Raw genomic sequence first — 14328 nt, 5'->3', positions numbered from 1 at the left:
TCATGCACACGCATGTACTGCAAAAGTTTCACTCCCCTGCCGCCTCAGCCCAAATTTTGCCCAGAAAAAAAGCCTGTTCCTATTTTTTGGCTTTAATAACTTCAGGCACAGCCGAAACAAAATAATCAGAAAATGCAACGTCTGTGTTAAGCTCAGCTGCATAAACTATTAAGGTTAGCTTGTTACTAATGTTAGCTTTGTGAGAGATTCATTTTTAGATTGGCGTTCATTTAATTCCATATTTTTGAAAAGTGTTTTCTTGCCGGTGCTGCCTCCATCTACTGGCTAACAGCGTTAAAATGTAAGAAATACTTGTTAATTATGAATGTCAGCTAAAGGCAAGTTTACATTACAGGTTTATTGTTGACCACATAACGTTAATGTTTCTGCCTTGTTAGCTTTAACCATTACACAGGATTTTGTATTGATTTAACAGGAAGAGCTTACTGACATTAAACATCTCTTTTTTCAGAGTGTCCTGAGACAGACAGCAGCATGACTGACAGCGTTTCTGACAAAACAATGAGCAGCCAATACAAAATACATGACTATAATACAATAAAATTAGAACAAGTTAAAACAGCAAATATATATTCAAATCATAATCATGAAAACATAATACAGAATATGTGCTGCCTCTTAGTTATTATCAAATGTCTTGAAATCCTCCAGTGAGAGCAGGACCTGGAGTTTCTGGTGTGTCTGTGATAAGTTCAGTAAAGGGAGCAGCAGACTTTCTTTATTTACACTAGATTATAAACTATCATTAGTTGGGGCTTTGTGTTATCATTAGGGGTGGAACGGTTTATTGAAAAAATCTGTCCCGTTCGGTACGCTTGTCACGGTTCGGGACACGTGTTTAGCGTTTGGTTTGTGAGGTGCAACGTAGCGTAAGCTTTCACTCTCGTATCCGTCTCAGCGTGTCAAATCCCGGCGCGCTGGTAGACTTGCTCCACACTCCCTGTAGGTGTGCGGCCACAACGCACGCTCCCACAACGCTCTTCATCGTGGGTTTCGGAATCCTCTTGGCACCAGCTCGCTAAGCTCTGCTCTGTTGTTCTTAATAGTTTCTGTCTGGTTAAATCCATGGTTAAATCACCACATCAATGTCTCTTTCTACTCTGAAAGGAAGTCACGAATCGTATCAAATCGTATTGCTGGTGGCATATACAGGGCTTCAGACTAATTTTTTTCAATAGGAGCACTGTCGCCCACAACTGAAAATTTTAGGAGCACAACCAGAAATTTTAGGCGCACACACCGTAAAACAATAATAGAAGCAGAAATAACAATGTGCTGTTTCAAATTCAGTGTCACATTTTGAGTGTGCACCTCTGAAGATGCAAAATAGAAGGTAAACAGAATCGCTGTCATGACAGTACAATATCAAAAAATAACCCCATACATTCAGAATAAGAGGTGTGATGAGACGATACACCATATTCCACGAGAGTCAACGAGAATGAGTCAGTATTTTCTTTATAGTGGGCTGATTTTAGCAGAGAGCTGTAGTGGTGCTCACGGAGGTAAAGTATAACCCCCCTGCTCCACCCGGTCCACTGGCCCATGCCTGTCAACATATGGCACTGCTCCGCAGAGAACGAGAAAAGAAGTGGTGTGACGACCGTCACTCACTCATCTCACAGAACAGATACGTTTACACTTTATTAAGTCGATTGACTCGCACCTGAGTTTTCTCCTGGTGTATATGTGTTTAAACATATGAATCGTATCTACGTACACTGACTGAGGAGATCAGTCTGTATATGTGTTTAAACATATGAATCGTATCTACGTACACTGAACGATCAGATCAATCTGTGTATGTGTTTTAAACATATGAACCGTATCTACACTGACTGATCAGATCAGTCTGTGTGTCAACTGCTGCCAGCTGCCTCACTCGCTGCACTTGATTTCTTCCCATGGAGCCTACATGAAAACTATTTTGCTTTAGTAAATTTCTGCTCTCACTCGGCTCTGGAGCTTGTCACGCAAAACACGACCATTTGGTCGCAGTCTGGAGCCCTGATATATCTTATCGTGAGATTAGTGTATCACTGCAGTCTTTGGCTCCCTCTCTCTCCTCTTACGTAGCAGCACTGTTGTTATGTGACGCTGGGTTAGAGGTCGGAGGTGGGGCGATGACGCCAATGTTTAACAGAGTATGCGGTTTCACCGTCCAGACCACAACGCCATGGGGGGCGTTTTCAAACCTTCCCACTCTGGGACCCTGTTTCAAAAGATCCCGTTTTCAGGCTCCGATAACGCCGGCTGTGTGTGGATGGTCGGCCAAAACCAGACTAAAGTTGTGTGTTACAGGTAAACACGTCTCCGTGTGGACGGGGCCCTAAATTACTTTAAAATTCATCAGCCATTTGAGAGACCAAACTAGATAATCACTGGCTAGGGTCACGCTGCTTATTTGGACTAGCTTGGAGCCACTCAACAGTCAAAACAATGGTGTCATTTAGTGACATTTTGTCAACGACTCCTTAAACTGGGTTTAAACCATCACTGCACATTTGTATTGACCAGTAAACAAATGGCCTCTCCCATAAATAACTGTGACTGTCCAGAAACACATTGTAACAATCATATCTAGGCCAATTTTAATTGTTTGCAGCGCTTTATTTAGTGTTTTTAGGAGCCAGATACTACAAAGAGCTTCTCCAGCTGATGCTAACTGCAGCAAAGCCACGCTGTGGTCGGATGTCAAATCTGTCCGGTTTGCTTTGTCATTTGAGACAAACACTTCACGTACACGCTGACAGTTTAATGGACCGTAACTCTAAAATAATAAGTGCTTTAAAATATGTACTAATGCCCAGAGATACTCTTAAACATTGCTACCCAAAAACCTGATTAACTACAGATGATTCATGGTAGCGTTAGCTTGTGTTTTCCAGCTATACTAAACCTCGCTACATTTTAACTCCCAACGTTACACAGAAGTCAGCGTGAACCTCCAAAAAGTTGTTAGAAGGTATATACTTGGTATTTAAACTGTCATATGTTATCACGAATGTCAGTAGAAATTACATTGGTTCTATCAAGGTAGCTCGTAAGTTCGGTTAGCCGATTTTGGTTAGCTGCTCCTAGCCTCCCTGAGAAGCAGCTGTTAACCATGTATGTCCTACCTTTAGAAGTCACAGCCGATAAGGGAAAGAAATGCCCACATTGCTCGAGTTCTCCGTGCACAGTCGTGACAACGAACCTTCCATTAATAATAACGCACTACAGCAAAGTCCTGACACAACGGAAACACTGCTGTTGTGTTCTTTGGAAATCCTGTGCTGAGCCGAATATTAACAACCCAGTTTCAATTCCGGTTCCATTTCTTCAGAATAAAATACGATTTCGTTTTTGCACAAAAAAAGCAACATATAAAATACATTTAGTTTTTTGCACGAAAAAGAAACTAATAAAATACGATTTGTTTTTTCCCCCACAGAACGCAACTTATAAAATACGATTTAGCACGGGGAGCATACATGGGTGAGTTCAACTTGCATGGTCAGCCTGCTGCCTTTTGCAAAAAAACAAGTTATAAATCAACAAAATGTAGCCTAACCTTATTTCTAACGTTGTATAATCATGCATGTGTATAAAAAGTCTCTATTAATCAGAGAAATGCTGTCATTAGGCTGGCTACATAGGCAGCAGGCTGACCATGCAAGTTGAACTCACCCATGTATGCTCCCCGCACCTGGAATACCTCACTGAGGTCATTCAAGTGCAGACCATCATTCCTCCCACTGGAGTTTGCATCAGTAATTATGATCTGTGTTTACATTCCACCTGAGACTAACGCTAACACCATCATAGCCGAGTTAGCCAACCTCGTTTCCTCAGTGGAAAATTCACACCCGGACACAGCAGTCATCGTCCTTGGGGACTTTAACTAGACCAAACTGTCATCAGACCTCCCCATCTACCATCAGCAAAGACTACAATAATAATACATGTGGTTTAACAAGGACATTAAAAAATAAGAAAGGAGACAAGTTCAGCACAGCTGGCAGGAAACAAAGAACAAAATATGGCTGCCAAATACAAACTGAGATCTGGTATAAGAAGAGCCAAATCCAACTATGCCACTAAACTAGAAGAAACCCACCCCCACACCTGGCAGCGACAATCTCCTTCCTACTACACTTACTTACAGGTACACTTTTTAAGAATGTTCCCTCAAAAGTACTCTATTGGCATTTAAGAGGCCAGAAGTGAACCTTTTGCCAAACAAAAGGGGTACAAAGTCATAAAAAACAGGCTTGTTTTCCATATACGTAATTGCTATATGTTATATACCTCCCAACCTCAATAGCTAAAGACATTGTTACTCTGGATGATGTTGTGTTGTCCTCCAGCACCACAGTAAGGAATCTGGGTGTTATTTTTGATCAGGATATGTCCTTCGATTCTCACATAAAACTAACGACAAGGACTGCATATTTTCACCTGCGTAATATTGCGAATATTAGGAACGTTGTGTCTCAGAAAGATGCCGAAAAACTAGTCCATGCATTTGTTACTTCTAGGCTGCACTACTGCAACTCCTTATTATCAGGCTGCTCCAATAAGTCTGTTAAGAGTCTCCAGTTGGTCCAAAATGCTGCAGCTCGTGTACTGACTAAAACAAATCGAAGAGAACATATTTCTCCTGTATTAGCCTCTTTGCACTGTCTACCTGTAAAATCTAGAATAGAATTTAAAATCCTTCTCCTTACCTACAAAGCTCTTATTGGTCAGGCTCCGTCGTATCTTAAAGAGCTTATAGTACCGTATCACCCAACTAGATCACTGCGCTCTGAGAATGCAGGGCTACTTGTCGTTCCTAGAGTCTCCAAAAGTAGAATGGGAGGCAGAGCCTTCAGCTACGAAGCTCCTCTCCTGTGGAACCAACTCCCAAGTGTTATTCGGGAAGCAGGCACTGTCCCCATATTTAAGAGTAAACTTAAAACTTTCCTTTTTGATAAAGCTTACAGCTAGGGAATACAATCCTTAACAATGTTGTTATTTTTTAAATGATTTTGTTCTGCTTAATTATGCTGCTATAGGCCTAGTCTGCCAGGGGATAATACTTTTCCTGATACTCTGAGCTTCTCTCCTCTCTGTCTGTATCATTCATGTCTCATCAGTGCATGTTACTAAATTACTTCTTCCCCGGAGTTGTTTGTGCTTCGTCGTCTCGCAGGTCTCTGCTGATCGTGGTGGTGCCTGCTGCCGTGGTCCTGCATGACGCTTCCTGCTACTATTATAATCTATCACCTTAGCTGTGCTTGTTTCTACTATTCTGCTGTATTAACTGCCATAACATATTCGTCATATTAACATTACTATAGATATTATTATAGTTACTGGAAGTGTGTCTGTCTCTGTCTTTGTGTCTGTCTTTGTCTCTCTCTGTCCATCTGTCCGTATTTTCTCTCTCCTTTTCTTCCTCCCCAACCAGTCAAGACAGATGGCCGTCCTCCACAGAGCTGGGTCTGTCTGACGTTCCTGTCTGTAATAGGGAAGGTTTTTGTTGCCACCGTACTCTACAGGGTGTCACGCCGCGGTGAGGTTTGTCCTGTCTTTGGGTTTTTGTCTTGTGAATTTCCTGTTTTATTTTGAAAGATAACTCTCCTCTCGGTCCAGGTCACTTGCCTTTCCTCTTGTGTCACCGGTCTGACGTCATTCCCTGATTCCCGATTTTTTTCCACCGGTGGCTCCCCTTCCCTCATGTGTATAAAGTCTGTGTCTTCCCCCCTGTTCTGTGCCAGATTATTTTGTACCGTGCGTCGAATGTATCCAGCGTCTTGCTCCACAGTCTTGTTAATGCTCTTGATATCTTTGTTTCATCGTTCAGGTTTTTGTATTCCTTATTTTTGTCCAAGTAAGTTTTCCCTTTTTGAATTCACTTGTGACTTTGTTTTTTCCTCCAGGTTGGAGCGTCTTTGTTTAATTAATTATTTTGTTCACTTTGTATTTGTTTATTCCTCCCGTACGGAGTGTTCTTATTTTGAGATTTATTTGTTAACCTTTTGTTTTTTCCTCCTGTGTGGAGCGCTTTTATTTTACTCAGGAGGCCCGCCTCGTCCAGCAAGAGGAGTTCCAGACGGCCACGGCTAATCACATGGGACAGCTTTCCTCACAGCTACAGGACCTGCTGGGGCATCTTGCTCGACCAGCGACCACAGCTCCTCCTCCGGCCGTGAACCCTACCCCCGCACCCACCTCGCCAGCCAGGGGCGCAAGTTGCAGGATGGCTTCCCCTGGACAGTATTTGGGAGCGTGATCACACTGTGCTTTTGGCCGCGGGCAAAACCGTTTTTTTAGCTAAAGTCTAGTACCTTTAAGGGCGTGATCACACTGTCCTCCCGGACCACGACCCGGACTTTAGGGTACTTGTCCCCCCTCCCTCTCCCCCCCGCGCCCCAGCCCCGTTTGTACTCACACTACCAGGGCCTCGGCCAATACTTCTTGCTGTCCATACGCCTTCAAGCCGTAACACGTCACACGCATTGATCGCGTGTGTGTGGCTTTGTTTACAAATCTTTCCATAGACCTCTGAGTTTTTGTGCGTCTTGTCTACTGTTTTTGAATATTTTCATCCGACCAATTCTGCAGTAAACACTCCACCTCCGCATCACACCAACATGAACCTTTCACCGCCATTGTTGTTGTTGTTAAATGTCCGCGCATGGTCCGTCCTTCTATTTACATGTCCGAACAGGCGGACATAACGCTACTGCCGTAGGGCTCGTGCTCGTGCGCGTACACGTGCGCACGCTCGTGCTCGTACATGTGCAAACGGCTCCGCTAAAGCCCACCTATTTCAAGCGGGCCGTGGAGGGCCGGCTGGCCCCAGTTGAGCGCGGAGCGGGTGCGCTCACACTACTTAGAGGTACTAGACTTTAGCTGAAAAACCGGTTTTGGCCGCGGCCAAAAGGATAGTGTGATCACGCCCTTAGTAGTGTGAGCGCACCCGCTCCGCGCTCAACTGGGGCCAGCGGACCGTCCACGGCCCGCTTGAAATAGGTGGGCTTTAGCGGAGCCGTTTGCACATGTACGAGCACGAGCGTGCGCACGTGTACGCGCACGAGCACGATCCCTACGGCAGTAGCGTTATGTCCGCCTGTTCGGACATGTAAATAGAAGGACGGACCATGCACGGACATTTAACAACAACAACAATGGCGGTGAAAGGTTCATGTTGGTGTGATGCGGAGGTGGAGTGTTTACTGCAGATTTGGTCGGATGAAAATATTCAAAAACAGTCGACAAGACGCACAAAAACTCAGAGGTCTATGGAAAGATTTGTAAAGAAAGCCACACACGCAATCAATGCGTGTGACGTGTTACGGCGTGATGACATATGGACAGCAAGAAGCATTGGCCGAGGCCCAGGTAGTGTGAGTACAAACGGGGCTGGGGCGCGGGGGGAGAGGGAGGGGGGACAAGTACCCTAAAGCCCGGGTCTCGGTCCGGGAGGACAGTGTGATCACGCCTTTAGAGCGTGATCACACTGTCCTTTTGGCCGCGGCCAAAACTGTTTTTTCAGCTAAAGTCTAGTACCTTTAAGTAGTGTGAGTGCACCCGCTCCGCGCTCAACTGGGGCCAGCTGGCCCTCCACGGCCCGCTTGAAATAGGTGGGCTTTAGCGGAGCCGTTTGCACATGTACGAGCACGAGCGTGCGCACGTGTACGAGCACGAGCACGAGCCCTACGGCAGTAGCGCTATGTCCGCCTGTTCGGACATGTAAATAGAAGGACGGACCATGCGCGGATATTTAACAACAACAACAATGGCGGTGAAAGGTTCACGTTGTGTTTACTGCAGATTTGGTCGGATGAAAATATTCAAAAACAGTCGACAAGACGCACAAAAACTCCGAGGTCTATGGAAAGATTTGTAAATAAAGCCACACACACGCGATCAATGCGTGTGACGTGTTACGGCGTGATGGCGTATGGACAGCAAGAAGCATTGGCCGAGGCCCTGGTAGTGTGAGTACAAACGGGGCTGGGGCGCGGGGGGGAGAGGGAGGGGGGACAAGTACCCTAAAGTCCGGGTCGTGGTCCGGGAGGACAGTGTGATCACGCTCTTAGAGACTTTCTTGACCACTCTGTCTACGTGTATCTCGACGACACCCACCAGAGCCATGTTATCCAAGTGACTCAAGTGACTTCTGGATAACCATCTTTATGTCAAAGCCGAGAAAAGTGTTTTTCATGCCGACACCGTATCTTTTCTGGGCTTCATTGTAGCCCCTGGAAAGGTACAGATGGACCCGGCTAAAGTTAGCACTGTGGCCGATTGGCCTACGCCTGACAGTCGCAAGAAGGTTCAGCAGTTCTTGGGGTTTGCTAACTTCTACAGGCGATTTGTCAGAGGCTTCAGCGCAATAGCTGCTCTTCTCCATGCAGACGATCAACTTTCGAGAAGCAGAGCTCATACTGCTGAGAACCTGCCAAGCCCAGAGTTTCTCTGACAAGGTCACTGCCCTCCAAGCACATAGGCAGTTAGCGCCTCATAGTCACTTGGCCAGTCTTTCTCCAGAATGGGATCCTACTACAGGGTTGATCTGAGTTGGTGGCAGGCTGTGGAAACTGCAAGATGCCAAGCCTGAAGAGATTCATCCAATCGGACTCACGACACCCAGCAATCAAGTTCCTTCAAGCTTCAAAGGTTTAATGAGAGTTGGCTGCACCCAGGCTCAGAATGAGTGTATGCAGAAATCCATAGACACTGTTGGATTCTGCGAGGACGCCAGGTAGTAAAGCATCACCAGCTTACTGCTCAGCATGTCAGTGATGGAGGGCTCAACCGAAGGTCCCCCAGATGGCAGAGCTACCTTAAGCATGCCTCAGACTCCTCTGCCCACCATTCTACTCCACAGGTGTTGACTGCTTCAGGCCTTATCTGGTGAAGATTGGTAGGAGGAATGAGAAGCGTTGGGGTTTGATATTCAAATGCTTGACCACCCGGGCAGTCCACACTGAGCTCCTTAACTCCATGGACTCTTATGTCTTCCAACTTGCCCTACGCCTCTTTATCGCGAGAGGAGGCCGTCCGAAAGAGATACTGTCGGATTGTGGTACCAACTTTCGTGGTGCAGAGTGAAAACTATATGAGGCCTTTGAGGCTCTTGAGCCAAAACTGAAGACCAGTCTGGCTGACTACCAAATCGAGTTTAAGTTCAATCCACCTAATGCTTCCCACTTTGGTGGGATGTGGGAAAGGGAAGGGTGCTCGATTTAGAACGCTCTGCAGGTGGCTGTAGGCTGTGAGGCTGCCTCAGAAGATGTCCTGCAAATGGTCCTGGTTAAAGTGGAGGGGATTATGAACTTTAACCGTGCATTCACACCAAAAGCGATGGAGGCAATGAAAGCGGCATTGCCTCATTGCGTGTGTCAACAGAAGCAAAACAAATTTCAAAACTTTTTAAGCAACATCGCGTGAAGCTGTGTCGCGACAGCCAATCAGCGTTGGGATAGCGGTCAGCATCATCAGAGTTCTACATGTAACATCCAGGGGTTCACCTGGCTCACCAAAGCCGCCATTGTTGCAGTCCTTGGGGGAAACCAGACTGTTCCTATGGATATAATATAATGGATATAACTATGAAGGGGGGGGTGCAACATTGCCTCAAGCTGTCTATGTGCCGAGAGCCCTGGGGTGGTGAAGGTGGTGCACTGCCAGAATCTAGTGGAGCAGTTCTGAATCCACTTCACACGCAACTACCTACCTACTCTTCAGACACGTCAGAAGTGGCAGAGATCCTCGGGGGACTTGGCTGTGTACTCCTTCGTCGTGACAGTCGATCCACAACTTATGAGAGCTAAGTGGTTGGTGGAAAGCATGATGTTTAGTAAGTATATTGAATGCATAACAGTTTCTTCATTAATCCTACAAAATTCCCATTTGTTGTCCACATCTGCAAATCTTGAAACAAATTTGTTAGTGGGATAAATATTGTGCATGATTTTGTAATGCAATTCTTTCAATTTATCAGGGATAACAAACATATACGATAGAAGCCATAAGTTTTCCCAATGACTATTGAAAAAATAAGAATTCCAAACAAATTATCCCCGTGGAGGGATTTTCCTTTTGGTGTAGAAGTAATTCCGTATATGTTTATTGGTACATTTATGACTTTTAATATTTATTCCATTATCAAAAAGGGACAGTTCCACTCTAGCTTACTGCATCATTAGCATACATTTGCTGATGTAGGCACAGGGGCGGGGTGTGGAAAAGGCAGCTCCAGTTGGTTCAGTAATCACTCCCCGGTTCTAGCAGCTCCACCGATGGCACCCTCCTGAAAACCGCCTGCTGGAGAGAACCAAAATCATATACAAATCAGCTTGTGTCTTGGATTAGTTCGTTTATTATAACAATTTCGTAAAAATGCGAGACTCCCCAAAACTGTGAAAAAGTACGAAAGAAGGGAAAAGGATAACACAGAAGAAAATACACGCAGACCGGTCGAACTATCGCTGTGAACATCGCTGGGTAAGTGGACTACTCGGCTAACGTTAGTTAGCTAACATTAGCAGCCACTGCAGATTCAGTGTCTTCGATGTAAAGCTGCCTTTGTCTTAAATGGTGATAACGTTACTACAAAGACTTTGATATGTATGGTGAACTCTCCAGTCGCCTGGTCGATAACATTTTCTCACCGGAAAGGCCCGGAACACCCACCCCCATTACGTCTGACAGCTTTGCTCGTTTGTCGCAGCTAGTGTTTGGGTACTAACGTTACTAGCGTGCTAACGCTAGCTGACTAGCTTGTTAGCAGTGTCGAATAGCTAAAGTTAATGTATCCGATGTATTAGGATAACAGAAGTGACCAACGCAATCTGGGTATCGTTTAATAGTATGTTATTTTGAAAATGATATGCTAATTATGTGAGTTGGCTTAGCATAGTTATCTAACCTTAACGTTACTCGTTGGTGTTCTACCACAGAAGCGGTGTGCCTTGCCCAGTATTAAGAGGACACGCCACATTCACTTGATATCAGGGCACTATTATTATTGTTTTTTTCAACAAAGATACTTACTAGCTACCAAATTATCAGGGTCAGGGCGTTGTGGTGAATTCGGTATAACGTGAGCTAGTCAATACACTCAAAGCAACGCTTATTCCAGTATTTTCTTTACTCCTTTGTATTCAAGTGGTAGTAGTAGTAGCACGGACCGCTTATAAAAGCAGTGTTTTCAATAAACAATACATATATCATACAGCTAAGTGTATGCTATTAGTTTGCTACTGAACCAGACAGCTTTAAGCAAGCAGCCTTTTAAAGGGGCTGTACTCAACGTTCAGAATATAAATAAAGCAGCAAACAAATATTCTCTATGTAAAGATATAGTGGAGTGATGGCGTCCTGAGCAGAGAATAAAGTCAATCTCCCTCTATGTTTGTTGTAATGGAGTTTCTCTGTTGTTTGTTTTGGTGGCGATTCAGCCGTGTGCATGCTAGTGCATGTTAAGAGAAAAACGGATGCGGATCTCCCTCGCCAAAAAGTCCCTGATTTGAATATGAGCCACAAGGCTGTTTGATAGGGCTTTTGTTGTTTTTTTCACCACTGAAAAAGCCTGGTTGCTGATTGGATATAACTTTAAGTGGGATGTGACATAGGTAGTACTCCATGTCAAACCACAACAACATGCACCAATTTTAAAATCCGGCGAAGTAGAGAGTAGACACTTTTATCCAGTAGTGTAGAGCTATGTTTTCCGGCACACACATACTCAACATACTGAGCTATTCCTGAATGGAGATACACTATAACGCCACGTCACTGTCACACACTTTTTGACAGCAACCAAAAATTTTAAGATGGAGTGTTTTCTTTCATGTTACTTACAACTGCATGAGTTGATGTTGTGAATCAAACGCCTTAAATGTCAAATTGATGACGACACTCTTTGTTTTCATCGTCTTTCTTGAACGTCATACATTATAATAGTGGTCGGATCTCATAAAACTGTCTGAATATCAACCAGATTATTCAAACTGCAAATATTCTGCTTTTCTCACTTGGAGAAAGAAATGCCACCCATTCAGAGAGAAACGTCACCTCCAGAGTCTGGTAAATCCCTCTGGGGTCCTTTTCTTTAATGGAGACACGCCAAGTGAGAGGACATTTCAGAGGGCATGCCTTCAAACTGTCCCAGCAGACACATTTTACCTCAATGGAAGTGCGCCTATAGAGAGACAGAACAGTATTGTTCCAGTGTTATAGTCCTACTGGTTTCCCTATGTTGTGTTTCTTTGACAACAGTCTGTGCTCAGCCTCTCTTGTCAGATTCACAAACATCTTACTGATGATTTTCAGGCCACATCTCCTATCTACTGTGGCTGATATGATTGAATAAGTGCGCACTACATCACTGCCACCTTTGAAGGTCAGAATTGAAGAAATTCAGACCAAACAATATTTTTAGTGGTAAACTGTTTCTCTTTTCAAATGCCAACATTTGCATCACAGCTTTTAGACATATTGACAGAAAGTTGTTTGGTACAGTGAGAGCTTGGTTACCAGGTAATAGCAGCAGCAGTGAAGGGAGAAAGAAGGGTTGGAACAGCCTCTGTACCTGTCACTTTGCCCTGTTTTCCTATTTAATTTTCTTACATTATAGAAATCTGTCAGGGAACCACGCATTGATTAAGCCAGAAAGATTCTAATTTCATTGCAATAGAGGCTAAGGTTTATCATTTACCATCTAACTCACAGCTGTTCTCCCGCTGTGGTGAGAAGAAAAGGGTGTTCTGCTACCCGGTGTGGACAGATGTCCTGATCACCCAGGGCTGATGCTAATGTTAGAACTGAACATCCTCATGGGATGTTGGTAGCTTATTGCTGTTGTCGATTTGTTCCGAGCCCTTTGAATTCAGTTATTTTTGGACACCACAAAACAGATATCTTTTAACTTGTGAAGGGGCGGCTGTGGCTCAGAGGTAGAGCGGGTCGTCCGCCATTCTAGAGATCGGCGCTTGGGTCTGCATGTCTTGAGCAAGACACTGAATTGCTGTGAATGGTTAGATTAGATGGTATGTAGATGTCCACTGCCATCAGTATGAATGTCCGTGTGAGGGCACACTCACACTGTCCATCTGTAGCGTGCCCAAGCACGCTACACGGCTAAAGTGTCGTTCGTTTGACCAGTGTGAGTACAACCGTACTGCGCCCAGGCATGACACGTTTGTCTGTTTCCCGCGACAGACATTTAAAAATATGCCGCTGAACAGTTTGCGGTGGTTTGATGCAAAGGTGGAGTGTTTCCAGCAGATTTGGACAGATGAAACTAAATAAATATACATTCGCTTGACTTAATTTTACATCGGAGGATATTTATGTTATCTATCTCTAACCTGCAGCTTTCTGAATTCTTTGAACACTTCAACATGTCTGTCAGCTACATGTTTTTCCGAATTGGTTGTTGGTCAAGGGGCTTTGTGGTGTCTGTGGGCTTGCCTTTACTGTCGGCACAGTAAATGAACGTGGTCGGTCGAAAACCGGAACCAAACAAAATTATTTAAAGCCTCATGGCAGAGCAGCAATGTAGCATTGCTACAGGCTAACAACCCAAGGGCCCTGTTGTAATTAAATTCTTTCACAGGTGGACCATTAGGGCCTAGTCCACACGAACACGGGTAGTTTTGAAACCAAACTTTTATGGCCCCTGGTTAAAAGAAATTCCCATCCACACCACCGCTGTGATAAAAAAATATCTCCGTCCACATGAAACCGCAAAATCCGCCTCAGACAATGTCATGCACATTCCAAAGCAGTAGGCGGCGATAGCACTCCTCACAGGAAGGCCATTTTAGCCAATCACAAGGCTGGAAAAAATCATACTGGAAAAACAACAATGGCAAACCGAGGCCGGGCAGATTTCTTCGTGTGGACTGACAGTGAAGTTGAGTTACTTTCAACTCCGGATGAACTGCAGAAAGGGAGACCAGGTTTTATTGAAAGCCATCATATTGTCTGTTATTGATGATGTAAGCTGTTCCAGATTTGCATGGTCGGTTAATGGGTTGAGCCAATGCTTGAGAGTTTTGATCCGTCTTTCCAGTTGAGTAAAAAGCTTTTCCTGGCTACAGTGAGTAGCGATGAGAACGAAAGTTTGGAGATAGCCTCCGGGGGCTCAAGAAATGTCTGCGTCCACACGAAACCAGTGAAACCAGCTGAAAACGTTGTAATACACATGCCAGGCCTGGATGTGGCGCTGTAACTGCCACAAAAATACACCAACACGGAGAAGAAGAGACGGAGAGACGCTGTTGTGTAGAATCATAATACAAACACTGGAGAATTTCTTGCCAA

General features: G+C 44.7%; 2 protein-coding genes across 2 annotated transcripts in view; one reads left to right on the top strand and one right to left on the bottom strand.

Annotated features, from left to right (window-relative positions):
• The window catches only part of mapkap1 (MAPK associated protein 1), a 34526-nt gene extending 31267 nt beyond the window's left edge, over positions 1–3259 (bottom strand). Inside the window, exon 1 of the mRNA XM_083929586.1 lies at positions 3141–3259. The gene's annotated coding sequence lies outside the window, so the exon portion shown is untranslated. The remainder of the gene's footprint in view (positions 1–3140) is intronic.
• A 7063-nt stretch (positions 3260–10322) lies between these two features.
• mvb12ba (multivesicular body subunit 12Ba) overlaps positions 10323–14328 on the top strand; it is a 37786-nt gene continuing 33780 nt past the window's right edge. Inside the window, exon 1 of the mRNA XM_083929827.1 lies at positions 10323–10503. The gene's annotated coding sequence lies outside the window, so the exon portion shown is untranslated. The remainder of the gene's footprint in view (positions 10504–14328) is intronic.

Source organism: Echiichthys vipera (assembly GCF_963691815.1).
Source record: "Echiichthys vipera genome assembly, chromosome: 16".
NCBI classification, from domain to species: Eukaryota; Metazoa; Chordata; class Actinopteri; order Perciformes; family Trachinidae; genus Echiichthys; species Echiichthys vipera.
The sequence above is the reverse complement of the archived record's forward strand: the minus strand, read 5'-3'. Positions and strand labels throughout refer to the sequence as shown.